General features: G+C 35.5%; 1 pseudogene; it reads left to right on the forward strand.

Moving 5' to 3' along the window:
- The window catches only part of LOC131762038 (ubiquitin-like modifier-activating enzyme 5 pseudogene), a 130,311-nt pseudogene extending 128,416 nt beyond the window's left edge, over positions 1-1,895 (forward strand).
- The last annotated feature ends 14,851 nt before the right edge of the window (positions 1,896-16,746 follow it).

Below are 16,746 nucleotides of genomic sequence, written 5' to 3' on the forward strand. Positions count from 1 at the left end.
TATAAGAATATATGTAGAGTTACATATATTTATATGTAAATATATATAATTTAAATTTGTCCTAAAAGTAAGGATTAAAGTTTGTTTTGAATAAACATATCTAAAGTAGAAAACAGAAGATTAGATTTTAGAGTATTTTCCACCTTAGAAAAGCCAGGTATTTAGTGCTCTCTGTGAACATAGAGTACTATATTATTATTAAATTATGCATTATTATTATTATTATTATTATTATATTTTGATGCCACATACTATTCGGGGCACAAATGTCTGGCCATATGATTGGACTTTGAAAGCTAATTGTTTAGTATGGGGAATAGATTAGATCTGCCATCAGTGGATTTTTAATACACACTACACTAGGTAATTCAAATCTAAAGACAGAGCATTATATCTAGAAGGTATAGCAGCATGCCACAGGTGGTGGTTTGTGTAAGCAGACTTTGCTAGAGAGATAGACCATGTTATAATATGAGTGTTCAAACAGATAAGTCGAGCGTTATAGCATGGAATCCTAAGAGAGGTAGCTTAAAGAAGTCTTTGCCTGAATCCCAGTGTGTTTTTGCTTCCAAGAGCAGTACTTCCTGCACTTTGTTGTTAGGCCTCACATACCCATTTGCCTGCATTTAGGAAGAGTTGAAAATGTCTGGGAATTAATGTCTCCCCAGAACTAGCATTTAACTAATGACTGAAAGATGAAGATACAAATATTTCAGGTTTCTTGTATACTAATAAAGAAAAGTCTGAACTGTAACATATACCATCTCCAAATTTCTTCTGTATCATTGAGCCAAAAGTAATATTCATAAACATAGATTAGTGTGTCACCCTTACTTGGACTTCCGCCTTTCTCAGTCCCAGTTTCCCACTCTCCTACCAGTTTCCCCTGGGAACACTTCAAATTAATCTCTTTCACACCAATCCTCCTCTCAGGCTCTGCTTCTGGGGAACCCAAATTAAAATATTGTTCACGATGAAGGAATAAAATAGGGCAACAGTGGGTGAGGGGAAAGGCATAACTTTATTTCTGGTGGAACTAATGATACTCATTAGGTTAGTAGAATTGTTTAAGATAGAGAAGGTGAAAAGGTTAGGAATCAGATGCCAGAACTCGAGTACAAGGGACAGGAAGAAGATTATTAACTAAATGTCTTAAAGCTATATAATGAAAATAAGCAGAACATAGATTGAAAATTATTAATTCTGATTTTCTTTATGAAATTTACAACAATAATATCATCACATTGAAAAATTTTCAGTGTTTCATGGGTAGAATAAATAATGGTGCGTTAGAAGAGGGAAAACCTATTGAACTAATTCTTAGCTTTGAGGACAATTTTAAAGTTCAAATAACAAGAAATAGGGCTTTTAATGAACTTGAACAAAGATGTATAGAGTTCAGTGAAAATGCACTTTCAGAACATATGCAGTTTATAATTCCTGGAGAATATTCTTGTTTTGCCTTCACCATTTGCAGTTGTTGCAAATATTGATTAAAAGACTCTGAAACAAAGAGAAATTTTGCAGCGAGTCTTCCTACCAATCTAGGAGTGGTTTCTGGAGCTTAGAACAAAATGTGTTAATCTTCCTGTTAAATTTTGGCACTATAAATTTCTACCTTGGATACACTTCAGCACAGGATTTTTTCCCCTATCATGTTCACGAAGCCAAACCCTAAGTGAGATGACAAAAATTATAGGAAGTAGCAGGTAAAATATAAGAAAAAGATAATGGCATGGCCCAAACAAGGGGTTGATTGGAAGAGATAACACATGAAGATAGTGAGGAGGTATTGAGCTGATATCTGAGATTTCAGAAAAAGAACAAAAAATTATTCAAGTCCAGTTCCTGACTTATCTGAAGGAATTACAGTAATAAGAAAATTCTGTGCCTGATACTACAAAACTCTGATGAGTGAAATAAAGAAAGAACTAAATAAATGGAGAGATAGTCCATGTTCATGGATAGGAAGACTCAATATTATCAAGATGTCAGTACTTCCTAACTTGATTTATAGATTCAGTGAAATCCCAGTAAAATCCCAGCAAGTTATTTTATGGATATGGACAAACTGACTCTAAAGTTTATATGGACAGGCCAAAGACTCAGAATAGCCAGCACAATATTGAAGGAAAAGAACAAAGTTGGAGGACTCATACTACCTATCTTCAAGACTTACTATAAAATTACAGTAATCAAGACAATGTGGTACTGGTGAAAGAATAGACAAATAGACAATTAAAAGATCAGTGGTTGCCAAGAGGTATGTGTGTAGGGGAAAGGCAGTGGGGGGGACAGGAAGGAGGAATGATTACTTATTAGTTAGAAGCCTCTCTTCAGAAAGGCTGAAGAGAGAAGTAACATTTCAGTAAGGATTGAATAGTGAATGGGGTTTCAATTTGCGTATGTTGCTATAGATTGAAAGGTATATGGGAAAAAGATATTATGAACTAAAGTATTAAAGGACAACCAGGCAATGTGTAAGTGATACAATGTGCATGTCAACATTCTAGTGTATGAGAGGCTTTGACTCAAGACGAAGATTAAAATGTATGTACTTTCTTAAGTGTTAACAATTAAGTGTGAACCTTATATTGTAAACTTATATGGTATACAAAGGGATATGGTTTGCTGTAATATTTTACATAGATATTGCTAATCAAGTATCAGCAGATAATAAATTTTGAGTAATTTTTAGTAATGGTATTAGTAATTGAGTAGACATAAATGGAGATAGATCAGATAAATTGTGGTTATGGAACAATTATTAATTACTTCTGTTTGTATTTGGCTCTGATGTTTTTATAACTTCAGAATTTTTTAAAAAGTCATACAACACATTCCCATTGCAATAATTGAGATGCAATTATGTAGCATAATATATTCCAGATTGAATTCCTCAGAAATATGTAGATAGGTGTTATGGGTTAGATTATACAGCCCACCCCCCAAATATATGCTGAAGTCCTAACCCCCCAGTACCTCAGAATGTGACCGTGTTTCCAAACTTTATTACTTTATCAAAGTAATCAAGCTGAAATTAGGGCATTATGCTAGGCCATAATCCAATATGACCAAAAGGGGTATTTTGAACATGTGAAGATGGAGACAGAGATTAGAATTATGCTGCCACAAACTAAGGAATGTCTGGGGCTAATAAAAGCTGGAAGAGGCTAGAAAATATCTTTTTTCTATAGGTTTCAGAGGAAGCATGTCCCTGCCAATACCTTGATTTCAGATTTGTAGTCTACAGAACGGTAAGATAATAAATTTCTATTGCTCTAAGACATCCAGTTATGGTACTTTGTTATGGCAGCCCTAGGAAACTAATACAATAGATACTGAGGTGAGAAAATAATTTAATGGTCAATACAAAGTGAGAAACATACTTTTACAAACAACTAGACAGAATTTAAGAATATCTCAGTGATATCACTGTATCAACCCTTATTTTGATGTTCCTAGAGTGAAACTATTGAATAAAATATTTCTAAAAATATTTGTTAATGGTATAGAACTTTTTCTGCATTGGTCATGTCACATAACTATTGCTCTATGGAACATAATTTGTGGAATGCAGACATAGAATGTTTAAATTTAAATAATCTCTATAATACTTAGAAAACTCAAAGAACATCATTTTCCCTCAGGTTGAATCAGTGAACCTTTTGTGCTTCATTCTTTAGCCTTAATATACATTTCCATTAGAAGTTCTCTGAATGCCAGTTGTGCACTTGAGAGTAAATCTCAGCCTGAGAAATGTTTGTTGGAAGCAGAGTTTACAAAACCAGATGCTCAGATTGGCAAGAACATCTGTAAGAACATAATACCACATTAGTTTCAAGAATCCACCTGCCAGGTAAACATAAAGCAACACCAAATGTAACAATTCAAATATTCGGTTGGGCAAGATTCCTACTGAACATGTTCTCCTTGAATTTTTCATGGAATAAGCAAAATGGCCAAAATTATATATTTTAAACAGTGATAATTAGAAAAAAAAATCCCCTAAGACAGTTGTATAATTATGACCTCAAAATTTGTTGAAATATAATGGGTATTATTAGATATTCATATTTAAGCAGATACCCTGTGTTTATTCTGTCCTTTTAATTACTTGCTGTGTCAGAGAATATTACTTCTTTATCAAACCCATTTCCTCTTCTAACTGGCCATTTCCTCTTCTAATGTGGCCATCAGACTGAATGCTAGCCAATGGAATGTGAATGAAAGCGTTGTAAACCAATTCAAGGTTTAGCCCTTTAAAATGTACCCAGAATATTCCCAGAATGAGTGCAGTCCCCCAGATAAGCTTGGAAACTGCATGTGAAAATGGTTGATTCACACTGTAGAAGGAGTCAGAATCCTTAAATCATCATTTGGAGAAGAATTACTGACTTTGAACATATTTATCAAACTATTACTTAAGCAAAGTTTAGCGACTGACCGTTCAGGTATATCTGTTATAGCAGCTGGTATTACCTTAATGAGAACCCCTGTCATTTTTTGTGTGTGACATACTGAGATCTATTTAGAATTTTGATATTTGTTTCTAAATTCAAAGTTTTTTTCAATTAATTCAGTGATTTTTTTTTTTTTTTTTTTTTTTTTTTTTTTTTTTTTTTTTAAACTTTTGGCCACGCTGCATGGCATTGGGATCTTAGTTCCCTGACCAGGGAACCCACACCTCCTGCAATGAAGCATGGCGTCTTAACCACTGACTGCCAGGGAAGTCCCAATTCAGTGATATTTATTGAGCACTTACAATGTACCAGATAAATCCTTGCAGATAAAGGAATTTTTAAAAAATGAAAAATAGACAACCAAAGTATTCCTGAAGTTTCCATTCACTGGAGGTTAGTTAGCAAGGCTGATGTGGAGATAGAAGAGGTAAATAAATATATAACTACATAGTAAATCAGTACTATATAAAATACAGTAAAATAATAAAATAGGGTACCATGGTAGCAACAAGGTTGGAAGGAAATACAACTGTTTTAAACAGATTGGTCATGGAAATCTAATTAAAACTATGGGAGAGGGAGGAAACTGTTTGGATATCTGGAGAAAACGTTTTATAAGATATTAAATACCAGGGACAAAATTCCTAAGGAGAAGGCAAGCCTGATGTTCAGGATAAGCAAAAATAGACATAGATATGAAACAGAGTAAGTGACAGGGAGAGTAATTAAGAAGTGACAGGAAAGCAATAAGGACGAGACATCACAGGAACCTATAGGCCATTGTAAGTTAATGGCAATGGCTTTTACTCTAAGGAAAATGGGAAACCATTAGAATGTTTTGAGAAAGAAACTTCCTGTATATCTAATATTTTACAATATTACTCTGGCAGCTTTGTAGAGACTAGGCCAAAAAGATAAGAGTATAAGAAAGGAGGCAAGTTGTATGAATCTAATGAAATATTCAAGCAGAAGATGATTGTGGTCATCATGGTCTTAACAGTAATTTAATGGTCCAATTCTGGATGTATTTGAAGGCAGAGATAATGGGATTTTCTAATAGTCTAGATATGGTGTATAATAGAAAAAGAGCCAAATATGACTCAAGAAAGTGGCCTGAGTAACTGGCAGAATACAGTTGCCATTTACTATGTGGATCAAACTGAGGGAAAATAAAGTCTGATAGGTGAGGACTGGGAGTACCATTTTGGACCTGTTACTTTTGTGTCATCTATAAGACATTCAAGTGATATAGCAGAAGGCATTTGGAATTATGAGATTAGTGTTCAGGGGAGAAGTTGGGGCTAGAGATTTACATTTGCAAGACAGTTCATAGAGGTATTTAAAAACATGAGATTGAGGTGTAAGCAGTAAGTTAAGTGCAAAATCAGATTACTGTGTAATAGCATACCTGGCATATTTGACACCCAGAGTGTATAATTTTATTTTAAGACTTTAATTTTTCAAAGAGATTTTGGTTTACAACAAAAATGAGAAGATGGTACAGAGATTTTCCTTAACCCCCACACATGCATAGCCTCCCCCAGTATCAGTATCACTTACCAGAATCGTACAGTTGTTAGAATTGATGAACCTACATTGACATATCACCCATAGTCAATAGTTTACCTGACTATGGGGTTGGTTAGGGTTGATTTTGTACATTATATGGGTTTGGAAAAATGTATAATGTTATATATCTATCATTAATATTATACAGAGTATTTTCACTGACCTAAAATCTGTGCTGTGCCTCTTCATCTCTCCCCCATGCCTCCCCCACTTCCTGGCAGCCAATGACTCTTTTATTGCCTCCATATTTTGCCTTTTCCAGAATGTTATATAGCTGGAATCACCATGTGTAGCCTTCACAGATTAGCTTCTTTCACTTAATAGTATTTATTTAAGGTTCCTCCATGTCTTTTTGTGACTTGATTACTCATTTCTTGTTATCACTGAATAATATCCCATTGTCTGGATATGCCACAGTTTATTTAACCATTCACTTACTAAAGGACATCTTGGTTGCTTCCAAGGTTTGGCAATTATAAATAAAGCTGCTATACACATCTGTGTTCAGGTTTTTGTGTAGACCTAAGTTTTCAAATCCATTGGCTAAATACCAAGGTGTGTGATTTGCTGAATCATTTGGTAAAAATATATTTAGTTTTTTAACAAATCATCAAACCGTCTTCTCAAGTAGCTGTAACACTTTGCATTCCCACCAGTAATGAATGAGAGTTCTTTTGCCCTACGTCCATACCAACATTTGATGTTGTCAGTGTTCTGGGTTCTGGCTGTTCCAGTAGGTGTGTAGTGGTACTTCACTATTGTAATTTACATTTCCATGGTGACGTATGATGTGGACCATCTCTTCAAAAGCTTAATAGCCATCTGTACAGCTTTTTTGATGAGGTGTCTGTTAAAGGTCTTTGGCCCATTTTTAAATGGAGTTGTTTGTTTCAATATTATGAGTTTTTTAGTTCCTTGTATATTTTCTACAGTAGTCCTTGATCAGAAGTGTATTTTGCAAATATTTTCCCTCAGTCTGTGGCTCATCTTTGACTTCTTTTGACATGGTCTTTGACACAGCAGAAGTTTTTAACTTTAATGAAGCCTAGCTTATCAATTTCTTTCATGGACTGTGCCTTTGGTTTTTATATCTAAGAAGCTATCACCATACCCATAGTCATGTAGATTTTTCTCATATGTTGTTTTCTAGAAGTTCCATGGTTTTGCATTTTACATTTATGTCTAAGATCCATTTTGAGTTAATTTTTGTGAAGGGTGTTAGGTCTGTTTCTAGAGTCATGTTTTTGCAAGTAGATTTACCATTGTTCCAGGATAATTTGTTGAAGAGACTGTCTGCTCCATTGCATTACTTTTGGTCCTTTGCCAAATATCAAATTGACTATATTTATGGGAGTCTATTTCTGGGTTCTCTATATTGTTCCATTGATCTGTTTGTCTTTTCTCAGTGTTACCACACTGTCTTGATAATTGTAGCTTTATAGTAATTCTTTAAGACAGGTAATATCAGTCCACCAACTTTGTTCTTTTCCTCAATATCATGTTGACTATTCTTGGGTCTTTTGTCTCTCCATGTAAACTTTAGCATAGGTTTGTCCATATCCATAAAATAACTTGTTGGAATTTTGATTGGGATTACATAGAAACTGTAGATCAAGTTAAGAATTGATATCTTGACCATATTGAGTCTTCCTATTAATGAACATGGAATAGCCCTTTATTATTTTTTACATGATTTTGTACATCAGAATTTTGTAGTTTTCCTCATATAGCTCTTGCACATAGTTTGTTAGATTTATACCTAATTATTTCATTTTGGAGGATACTAATATAAATGGTATTGTGTTTTAAATTTCAAATTCCACTTGTTCAGTGTTGGTATATAGGAAAACAATTGACTTTCGTACACTAACCTTGTATTCTGTAACCTTGGTGTAATCACTTATTAGTCCCAGGAGTCATAGAGGAACCCATACAATATTTTAAAATTTATCTCTAGGAGTTTGACCAGGTTCCCATGGTAAATATCAAAGGAAAATCTCCTTGGACTTCCAGCAGAGAGAGGGAAAGGAACCATTTTGAAATAATCCAGAGCATCTTGTCCTTCTTAACAAGGTCTGCCCTCAGAAGGAACTACTTAACCAGAGCCTAACCTGCCGTAGCAAAGCCTAACTGACCTGGGCTAGAAAAGAAGATTTAAAATCAAGAATCTAAGTCTCCACCATAGGAAATTAGAAAAACAGGAGCAAATTCAACCCAATGTAAGCAATAAATAAATACATAAGAATTAGAGCAGAAATAAATGAAATTTGGGAAATCAATAGAGAAAATCAACAAAATCAAAAGTTAATTCTTTGGAAAGGTCAATAAAATCAATAACACACTAGGCAGGCTAAGAAAAAAAGAGAGGGAACACAAATTACTAATATGAGAAATTAAAGAGAGGACATCATTACAGATCCCATGGAAATTAAAAAGATAATCAGGAATACTATGAACAACTACATGCCCCAAAATTTGATAACCTAAATGAAATGGACCAGTTCCTTGAAAGACACATGCTACCAAAACTCACCCCAGAATTAGAAAATCTGAATAGGCCTATATGTATTTTAATAAATTAATACTTTCCAAAAGAAAAAAAAAAAAAAAAGCCAAATAAGTTCACTGTTGAATTCTAACCAAACGTTTAAAAAAGAAGCTATATCAATTCTCTAAAATCTCTGTCAGAGGATAAAAGCAGAAAGAATATCTTCTAACTCATTCTGTAAGGCTACCAGTATGCTAAAACCAAACCAGACAAAGATACTACAAGAAAACTGCAGACTAGTATCCTTCATGAACATAAATGTAAAAATCCTCAGGAAGAAAATAATAAATGGAATACAAAAAAGTATGACAAGAATTATACACCATGAACCAGTGGGACTTATCTCTGGTATGTAAAGTTGGTTCAACATTCAAAAGTCAACTAATGGGAGGTACCCAGTGCAGCCATCTTGAATTGAGGTGCCCCAAGCAGCTCTTCAACACAGGGTCCATGGAGTTGGGGTGTCAATGTGGTCGTTCTGCACTGTGAACTCTAGTCTGACATGTTAAGTATAAGGCCTCTGCACATGGCTCCCTAGAGGTACCCAGTGTTCTGCCTATGCCTTTGGATGGTCTCGAGCTCAGCATTGCATCTGATCATTCAGTTGTCTCACTATCCCGTTTGGTGTTCAAGTGCACTTGTGTATTCTTTGGAGACACCTCATAGCTGCCGTATGGATGACAGGTTTTTGGTGCTCCAGCCAGGCATCAGGGCTGTGCCTCTAAGGTGGGAGAGCCAGTTCAGGACATTGGTCCACAAGAGACCTCCCGCTCCACATAATATCAAATGGTGAAAGCTCTCCCAGAGATCTTCATCTCAATGCTAAGACCCAGCTCCACTCAACGACCAGCAAGCTACAATGCTAGACACCCTATGTCAAACAACTAGCAAGACAGGAACACAACCCCACCCATTAGCAGAGAGGCTGCCTAAAATCATAATAAGGTCACAGACACCCCAAAACACACCACCAGACGTGGACCTGCTCACCAGAAAGACAAGATCCGGCCTCATCCACCAGAACACAGGCACTAATTCCCTCTACCAGGAAGCCTACACAAGCCACTGAACCAACCTTAGCCAATGGGAACACACACCACAAACAACGGAAACTATAAACCTGCAGACTGCGAACAGGAGACCCCAAACACAGTAAGTTAAGCAAAATGAGAAGACAGAGAAACACACAGCAGATGAAGGAGCAAGGCAAAAACCCACCAGACCTAACAAAGAGGAAATAGGCAGTCTACCTGAAAAAGAGTTCAGAATAATGATAGAAAAGATGATCCAAAATCATGGAAATAGAATGGAGAAAATACAAGAAACGTTTAATAAGGACCTAGAAGAGCTAAAGAGTGAACAAACAGTGAAGAACAACACAATAAATGAAACTAAACATTCTCTAGAAGGGATCAAGCAGAATAACTGAGGCAGAAGAACGGATAATTGACCTGGAAGATAAAATAGTGGAAATAACTACTGCAGAGCAGAATAAAGAAAAAAGAATTAAAAGAATTGAGGGGGCTTCCCTGGTGGCGCAGTGGTTGAGAATCCGCCTGCCGATGCAGGGGACACGGGTTCGTGCCCCGGTACGGGAAGATCCCACATGCCGCGGAGCGGCTGGGCCCGTGAGCCATGGCCGCTGAGCCTGCGTGTCCGGCGCCTGTGCTCCGCAACGGGAGAGGCCACAACAGTGAGAGGCCCGCGTATCACAAAAAAAAAAAAAAAAAAAAAAAGAATTGAGGACAGTCTCAGAGACCTCGGGGACAACATTAAACACACCAACATTCGAATTATAGAGGTCCCAGAAGAAGAAAAGAAAAAGAAAGGGACTGAGAAAATATTTGAAGAGATTATAGTTGAAAACTTCCCTAATATGGGAAAGGAAATAGTCAATCAAGTCCAGGAAGCACAGAGAGTCCCATACAGGATAAATCCAAGGAGAAACACACCAAGACACGTATTAATCAAACTATCAAAAAATAGATACAAAGGAAAAATATTAAAAGCAGCAAGGGAAAAACAAGTAACATACAAGGGAATCCCCATAAGGTTAACAGCTGATCTTTCAGCAGAAACTCTGCAACCCAGACGGGAGTGGCAGGACATATTTAAAGTGATGAAAGGGAAAAACCTACAACCAAGATTACTCTACCCAGCAAGGATCTCATTCATATTTGCTGGAGAAATTAAAATCTTTACAGACAAGCAAAAGCTAAGAGAGTTCAGCACCACCAAACTAGCTTTACAACAAATGCTAAAGGATCTTCTCTAGGCAGGAAACACAAAAGAAGGAAAAGAACTACAATAATAAACCCAAAACAGTTAAGAAAATGTGAATAGGAACATACATATTGATAATTACCTTAAACGTAAATGAATTAAGTGCTCAAACCAAAAGACATAGACTGGCTGAATGGATACAAAAACAAGACCTGTATATATGCTGTCTACACGAGACCCACTTCAGACCTAGGGACACATACAGACTAAAAGTGAGGGGATGGAAAAAGATATTCCATGCAAATGGAAATCAAAAGAAAGCTGGAGTAGCAATTCTCATTACAGGCAAAATAGACTTTAAAACAAAGACTATTACAAGAGACAAAGAAGGACACTACATAATGATCAAGGAATCGATTCAAGAAGATATAACAATTGTAAATATTTCTGCACCCAACATAGGGACACCTCAATACATAAGGCAAATACTAACAGCCATAAAAGGGGAAATTGACAGTAATAAAATCATAGTAGGGGACTTTAACACCCCACGTTCACCATTGGACAGATCATCCAAAATGAAAATAAATAAGGAAACATAAGCTTTAAATTATACATTAAACAGATGACTTAATTGATATTTATAGGACATTCCATCCAAAAACAACATAATATACTTTCTTTTCAAGTGCTCATGGAATATTCTCCAGGATAGAGCATATCTTGGGTCACAAATCAAACCTTGGTAAATTTAATAAAACTAAAACCATATCAAGTATCTTTTCTGACCACAACGCTATGAGCTAGATATCAATTACAGGAAAAAATCTCTAAAAAATACAAACACAAGGAGGCTAAACAATACACTACTTAATAACCAAAAGATCACTGAAGAAATCAAAGAGGAAATCAAAATATACCTAGAAACGTATGACAATGAAAACACGATGACCCAAAACCTATGGGATGCAGCAAAAGCAGTTCAAAGAGGGAAGTTTCTAGCAATACAATCCTACCTTAAGAAATAAACATCTCAAATAAACAACCTAACCTTACACCTAAAGCAATTAGAGAAAGAGGAACAAAAAAACCCCAAAGTTAGCAGAAGGAAAGAAGTCATAAAGATCAGATCAGAAATAAATGAAAAAGAAATGAAGGAAATGATAGCAAAGATCAATAAAACTAAAAGCTGGTTCTTTGAGAAGATAAACAAAATTGATAAACCATTAGCCAGACTCATCAGAAAAAAAGGGAGAAGACTCAAATCAATATAATTAGAAATAAAAAAAGAGAAGTAACATCTGACACTGCAGAAATACAAAGGATCATGAGAGATTACTACAGGCAACTATATGCCAATAAAATGGACAACCTGGAAGAAATGGACAAATTCTTAGAAATGCACAACCTTCCGAGACTGAACTAAGAAGAGATAGAAAATATGAACAGACCAATCACAAGCACTGAAATTGAAACTGTGATTAAAAATCTTCCAACAAACAAAAGCCCAGGACCAGATGGTTTCACAGGTGAATTCTATCAGACATTTAGAGAAGAGCTAACACCTATCCTTCTCAAACTCTTCCAAAATATAGCAGAGGGAGGAACACTCCAGAACTCATTCTATGAGGCCACCATCACCCTGATACCAAAACCAGACAAAGATGTCACAAAAAAACAAAACTACAGACCAATATCACTGATGAACATAGATGCAAAAATCCTCAGCAAAATACTAGCAAACAGAATCCAACAGCACATTAAAAGGATCATATACCATGATCAAGTTGGTTTATCCCAGGAATGCAAGGAGTTTTCAATACATGCACGTGAATCAATGTGATACACCATGTTAACAAATTGAAGAATAAAAACCATATGATCATCTCAATAGATGCAGAAAAAGCTTTTGACAAAATTTAACACCTATGCATGATAAAAACTCTCCAGAAAGTAGACATAGAAGTAACGTACCTCGACATAATAAAGGCCATATATGACAAACCCACAGCCAAGATAGTCCTCAATGGTGAAAAACGGAAACCATTTCCTCTAAGATCAGGAACAAGAAAAAGTTGCCCACTCACGCCACTATTATTCAACATAGTTTTGGAAATTTTAGCCACAGCAATCAGAGAAGAGAAAGAAATAAAAGGAATGCAAATCAGAAAAGAAGAAGTAAACATGTCACTGTTTGCAGATGACATGATACTATACGTAGAGAATCCTAAAGGTGCTACCAGAAAACTACTAGAGCTAATCAATGAATTTGGAAAAGTAGCAGGATTCAAAATTAAAGCACAGAAATCTCTTTCATTCCTATACACTAATGATAAAAAATCTGAAAGTGAAAGTAAGAAAACACTCCCATTTACCATTGCAAGAGAAAGAATAAAATACCTAGGAATAAACCTACCTAAGGAGACAAAAGTCCTATATGCAGAAAATTATAAGACACTGATGAAAGAAATTAAAGATGATACAAATAGATGGAAAGATATACCATGTTCTTGGATTGGAAGAATCAACAATGTGAAAATGACTCTACTACCAAGTGATCTACAGATTCAATGCAATCCCTATCAAACTACCAATGGCATTTTTCACATAAGTAGAACAAACAATTCCACAGTTTATATGGAAACATAAAAGACCCCGTATAGCCAAAGCAATCTTGAGAAAGAAAAACGGAGCTGGAGGAATCAGGCTCCCTGACTTCAGACTATACTACAAAAATACAGTAATCAAGACAGTATGGTACTGGCAGAAAAACAGAAATACAGATCAATGGAACAGGATAGAAAGCCCAGAGATAAACCCACGCACATATGGTCACCTTATATTTGATAAAGGAGGCAAGAGTATAAAATGGAGAAAAGTCAGCCTCTTCAATAAGTGGTGCTGGGAAAACTGGACAGCTGCATGTAAAAGAATGAAATCAGAACACTCCCTGACACCATACACAAAAGTAAACTCAAAATGGATTAAAGACCTAAATGTAAGGCCAGAGACTATCAAAGTCTTAGAGGAAAACATAGAACTCTCTACGACATAAATCACAGCAAGATCCTTTTTCACCCAGCTCCTAAAGAAATGGTAATAAAAACAAAAAATAAAAAATGGGACCTAATGATACTTAAAAGCTTTTGCACAGCAAAGGAAATCATAAACAAGACGAAAAGACAACCCTCATCATGGGAGAAAATATTTACAAATGAAGCAACTGAGAAAGAATTAAAATCCAAAATGTACAAGCAGCTCACGCAGCTCAATATCAAAAAAAAACCCAATCCAAAAATGGGCAGAAGACCTAAATAGACATTTCTCCAAGAACATATACAACATATACAGATTGCCAACAAACACATGAAATAATGTTCAACATCATTAATTTTAGAGAAATGCAAATCAAAACTACAATATGATATCATCTCACACTGATCAGAATGGCCATCATCAAAAAATCTACAAACAGTAAATGCTGGAGAGGGTGTCGAGAAAAGGAAAACCTTATACACTGTTGGTGGGAATGTAAATTGATACAGCCACTATGGAGAACAGTATGGAGGTTCCTTAAAAAACTAAAAATAGAACTACCATACAACCCAACAATCCCACTACTGGGCATATACCCTGAGAAAAGCATTATTGAAAAAGAGTCATGTACCACAATATTCATTGCAGCTCTATTTACAATAGCTAGGACATGGAAGCAACCTAAGTGTCCATCAACAGATGAATGGATAGAGAAGATTTGGCACATGTATACAATGGAATATTACTCAGCCATAAAAAGAAATGAAATTGAGTTATTTGTAGTGAGGTGGATGGACCTAGAGTCTGTCATACAGAGTGAAGTAAGTCAGAAAGAGAAAAACAAATGCTGTATGCTAACACATATATATGGAATCTAAAGAAAAAATAATAATCATGAAGAACCTAGGGGCAAGACGGGAATAAAGACGCAGACCTACTATAGAATGGACTTGAGTACACAGGGACTGTGTCGGGTAAGCTGGGACAAAGTGAGAATGGTAGTCTATATATGGACATATATGCAGTATCAAATGTGAAATTGATAGCTAGGGGAAGCAGTCACATAGCACCAGGAAATCAGTTCAGTGCTTTGTGACCACAAGGGTGGGATAGGGAGGGTGGGAGGAGGGAGACACAAGAGGGAGGAGATTTGGGGGTATATATGTATAGTTATAACTGATTCACTTTGTTATAAAGCAGGAACTAACACACCATTGTAAAACAATTATACTCCAATAAAATGTTTAAAAAAATGTCAGTTAATGTTATCCATTACATCAATAGGTTCAAAGGGAAAAAATCTCATGATCATATCCATAAGTGTATAAGAAGCATTTGATAAAATCCAACACCCATTAATGATAAAAAGCCAGGAAACTAGGAATAGAGGACAACGTTCTTAACTTGGTGAAGACCATCTACAAGATACCTAAATTATACCTATAAGTTAACATGAAACTTGATGAAAAACCTGAAACTTTCCCACTAAGATCAGGTACAAGGCAAGGACGTCCCCTCTCACCATTCCTTTTCAACATGATACTGAGAGTTTTGGTAATGCAGTAAGGCAAGAAAATGACATAAAGGGCATATGCAAATCAGGAAGGAAGACATAAAACTGTCTTTGTATGCAGATGACATGACATGTCCTCCAGGGAGAGGACAGCCATCTATAAGCCAACGAGGCCTGGAACAGATCTTTCCCTCAAAGCCCTCTGAAGGAGCCAACCCTGCTGACATTTGATCTTGAACTTCTAGAGATAATAAATTTTTGTTGTTTGAGTAGTCAGTTTCAATAAGAAGTAGAACATAAAAATAATTTTATACTACAACTAATGAAGTGAATTCATAATTTTTAATAACATTTTTTTGAAAAAAAGGAAGACATATTGGTCTATCACAGTAATTTATAATAATACTGCAGTTTTCTTAATTTATTTTTATTTTTAAAACAAATAATTAAAATAAGACTAAATTCCAGTTAATTCCAATTTTAAAGATATTATTCAAATTTAGTAGACTATTTCCCTTATTACCTAAAGATCACATAGAGTAAACAAAAACATTACACATTGAAGTTTCCTAGCTATCTCATTGTTTTAAATTCTATACACAAATTAAAAATCCCAGTTTAATATAGAATAATAGAATTAAAGTAATTCATGGCCTTTTTCCTCACCTTTACAGTCACTGGTGTGTCACTCCTATTTGAATCTATTGTTTAAAGGCAGGATCCACATGGGTTGGAGATACACACCACACTGGAAAAGAGTTCAAACAATTCTGAATCATCACAAGCTCATTCTGAGAAGGAAGGCTTGTAACTTAATCCGTGTGAGTCAAAGGCAGAAAAGGTGCTAACTTGAAGATTAAATATAAATTATTAAAATTCTACAGGAACTATAGCAATTCTTAAACATAGGCATAACAAAATGCCTTTTTTTTCAGTAAGGAGTATTGCTTGTGAATTGTGACAGTAAAAACAGAACATTTTAGTAAGTTGTGTTATTATTTTTAACTTCTCTATGGACTGTGCATAATCTTTCTCACTGAACCTAGGCAAATACATCCGTCTTGGAAACTAGAGATGTGGTGTTATAAAAGTCAAATGAAAAGATTTTTTTAATGAGGAGGTAATAATCAACTGAGTTAAATTCCACTGATGGTTAATTATAATAAACACTGAGCTGAGCACTGAGAATTAGCCTCTGTAATCGCCGAAATGGAGGTCATGGGTGACCTTGACTAGAGCAGTTCAGTGTTGTGGGGAAAACATTGACCAGAGAAGGTTCTAGGGAGTATGAAGAAAAGGAATTGAATTTGTGAGCACAGACAACTTCTGAGGGGATCTTGCTCTAAGGGAGGGAAAAGAAATTAATTAACAGCAGGAGAGGATATAGACTGGAA

The sequence above is a fragment of the Kogia breviceps genome, chromosome 1, assembly GCF_026419965.1.
Source record: "Kogia breviceps isolate mKogBre1 chromosome 1, mKogBre1 haplotype 1, whole genome shotgun sequence".
Lineage (NCBI taxonomy): Eukaryota > Metazoa > Chordata > Mammalia > Artiodactyla > Physeteridae > Kogia > Kogia breviceps.